Source organism: Ambystoma mexicanum, unplaced genomic scaffold (genome assembly GCF_040938575.1).
Source record: "Ambystoma mexicanum isolate Mex_15411 unplaced genomic scaffold, UKY_AmexF1_1 Mex_scaf10, whole genome shotgun sequence".
NCBI lineage: Eukaryota > Metazoa > Chordata > Amphibia > Caudata > Ambystomatidae > Ambystoma > Ambystoma mexicanum.
In genome coordinates this window covers 3,177,501-3,180,000 of record NW_027182325.1, presented here as the reverse complement: position 1 = coordinate 3,180,000, position 2,500 = coordinate 3,177,501, and the positions used below count along the sequence as shown (strand labels likewise).

Sequence of the window (2,500 nt, the reverse complement as noted above, 5' to 3'; positions counted from 1 at the left end):
TAGACCTTGCAGTTTTGAAAGGCAATTGAGAAATGGCTCACTTCCTGAACTTGGAGTACAAAAAAGCCTACAGCACCTGGTATTCACAGGCGGTCTCCCATCCAGGTACTAACTAGGCCCGACACTGCTTAGCTTCTGAGATCAGACGAGATCAGGCGCATTCAGTGTGGTGTGGCCGTAGGCTCTGGGCCTAGTGAGTTTTGTACTTTTAAGCATCTAGTCGGCTAGACCTTGCAGTTTTGAAAGGCAATTGAGAAAGGGCTCACTTCCTGAACTTGGAGCACAAAAAAGCCTACAGCACCTGGTATTCCCAGGCGGTCTCCCATCCAGGTACTAACTAGGCCTAACACTGCTTAACTTCCGAGATCAGACGAGATCGGGTGCATTCAGTGTGGTGTGGCCATAGTCTCTAGGAATGCTAAGAATATTACTCTTATGCATTTGCATTTAGTAAGCTAAGCCATGCAGCCACTTGCAACATGATACCACGCTCATCGCTCGATCAGGCTCGATCAGGCGAGATATATAAGACTGGTGGGCCCATTCAGGACTCCTATGTCTGGTAGGATAACTTTAATTCATCCATCCTGTGTCTGTTGCAGGGAGGTGGAGAGAACAATCAACACAATAATGGTTTTCTTTCATGCCTCTTGAAGGACTCAATATTCTCTGTACTGCATTACATGTGAAAGTCGATTTATTACCCATGAACACACTACCTGTATGCTAATTCTATGTAAAAAGGTAGCTCCAGCCCTCATGATGTTGTCCAACATTTCCGCTATAAAACGGGATACAATTATTTTGGAAACATACCAAATTTGAAAAATAATTGAGAAGTTGCGCAATTACTAATCATGGAGCACAAAAAAGCCTACAGCACCTGGTATTCCCAGGCGGTCTCCCATCCAGATACTAACGAGGCCCGACACTGCTTAGCTTCCGAGATCGGGCGCATTCAGTGTGGTGTGGCCGTAGGGTCTGGGCCTTGTGAGTTTTGTACTTTTAAGCATCTAGTCGGCTAGACCTTGCAGTTTTGAAAGGCAATTGAGAAATGGCTCACTTCCTGAACTTGGAGTACAAAAAAGCGTACAGCACCTGGTATTCCCAGGCGGTCTCCCATCCAGGTACTAACTAGGCCCGACACTGCTTAGCTTCTGAGATCAGACGAGATCAGGCGCATTCAGTGTGGTGTGGCCGTAGGCTCTGGGCCTAGTGAGTTTTGTACTTTTAAGCATCTAGTCGGCTAGACCTTGCAGTTTTGAAAGGCAATTGAGAAAGGGCTCACTTCCTGAACTTGGAGCACAAAAAAGCCTACAGCACCTGGTATTCCCAGGCAGTCTCCCATCCAGGTACTAACTAGGCCTAACACTGCTTAACTTCCGAGATCAGACGAGATCGGGTGCATTCAGTGTGGTGTGGCCGTAGGCTCTAGGAATGCTAAGAATATTACTCTTATGCATTTGCATTTAGTAAGCTAAGCCATGCAGCCACTTGCAACATGATACCACGCTCATCGCTCGATCAGGCTCGATCAGGCGAGATATATAAGACTGGTGGGCCCATTCAGGACTCCTATGTCTGGTAGGATAACTTTAATTCATCCATCCTGTGTCTGTTGCAGGGAGGTGGAGAGAACAATCAACACAATAATGGTTTTCTTTCATGCCTCTTGAAGGACTCAATATTCTCTGTACTGCATTACATGTGAAAGTCGATTTATTACCCATGAACACACTACCTGTATGCTAATTCTATGTAAAAAGGTAGATCCAGCCCTCATGATGTTGTCCAACATTTCCGCTATAAAACGGGATACAATTATTTTGGAAACATACCAAATTTGAAAAATAATTGAGAAGTTGCGCAATTACTAATCATGGAGCACAAAAAAGCCTACAGCACCTGGTATTCCCAGGCAGTCTCCCATCCAGGTACTAACTAGGCCTGACCCTGCTTAGCTTCCGAGATCGGGCGCATTCAGTGTGGTGTGGCCGTAGGCTCTGGGCCTAGTGAGTTTTGTACTTTTAAGCATCTAGTCGTCTAGACCTTGCAGTTTTGAAAGGCAATTGTGAAATGGCTCACTTCCTGAACTTGGAGCACAAAAAAGCCTACAGCACCTGGTATTCCCAGGTGGTCTCCCATCCAGGTACTAACTAGGCCCGACACTGCTTAGCTTCCGAGATCAGACGAGATCGGGCGCAATCAGTGTGGTGTGGCCGTAGGCTCTGGGCCTAGTGAGTTTTGTACTTTTAAGCATCTAGTCAGCTAGACCTTGCAGTTTTGAAAGGCAATTGAGAAATGGCTCACTTCCTGAACTTGGAGCACAAAAAAGCCTACAGCACCTGGTATTCCCAGGCGGTCTCCCATCCAGGTACTAACGAGGCCCGACACTGCTTAGCTTCCGAGATCAGACGAGATCGGGCGCATTCAGTGTGGTGTGGCCGTAGGCTCTGTTTCTTGTGAGTTTTGTACTTTTAAGCATCTAGTCGGCTAGACC

At 46.6% G+C, this 2,500-nt stretch overlaps 6 non-coding genes and 2 pseudogenes across 6 annotated transcripts; all 8 read right to left on the bottom strand.

Annotated features, from left to right (window-relative positions):
* Nucleotides 1–64: 64 nt before the first annotated feature.
* Nucleotides 65–183, bottom strand: LOC138536749 (5S ribosomal RNA). Its single transcript, XR_011284912.1, has one exon. It is a non-coding gene; the product is annotated as a 5S ribosomal RNA (ribosomal RNA).
* Nucleotides 184–289: 106 nt separating this feature from the next.
* Nucleotides 290–408, bottom strand: LOC138537892 (5S ribosomal RNA). Its single transcript, XR_011286012.1, has one exon. It is a non-coding gene; the product is annotated as a 5S ribosomal RNA (ribosomal RNA).
* A 463-nt stretch (nt 409–871) lies between these two features.
* On the bottom strand, nt 872–980 carry LOC138544521 (5S ribosomal RNA; annotated as a pseudogene).
* Nucleotides 981–1,086: 106 nt separating this feature from the next.
* Nucleotides 1,087–1,205, bottom strand: LOC138537700 (5S ribosomal RNA). Its single transcript, XR_011285828.1, has one exon. It is a non-coding gene; the product is annotated as a 5S ribosomal RNA (ribosomal RNA).
* A 106-nt stretch (nt 1,206–1,311) lies between these two features.
* LOC138551279 (5S ribosomal RNA) lies at nt 1,312–1,430 on the bottom strand. The gene has a single exon (XR_011295005.1). It is a non-coding gene; the product is annotated as a 5S ribosomal RNA (ribosomal RNA).
* Nucleotides 1,431–1,893: 463 nt separating this feature from the next.
* LOC138545324 (5S ribosomal RNA) lies at nt 1,894–2,002 on the bottom strand (annotated as a pseudogene).
* Nucleotides 2,003–2,108: 106 nt separating this feature from the next.
* LOC138548297 (5S ribosomal RNA) lies at nt 2,109–2,227 on the bottom strand. Its single transcript, XR_011292105.1, has one exon. It is a non-coding gene; the product is annotated as a 5S ribosomal RNA (ribosomal RNA).
* A 106-nt stretch (nt 2,228–2,333) lies between these two features.
* LOC138550610 (5S ribosomal RNA) lies at nt 2,334–2,452 on the bottom strand. Its single transcript, XR_011294360.1, has one exon. It is a non-coding gene; the product is annotated as a 5S ribosomal RNA (ribosomal RNA).
* Between the last annotated feature and the right edge of the window lie 48 nt (nt 2,453–2,500).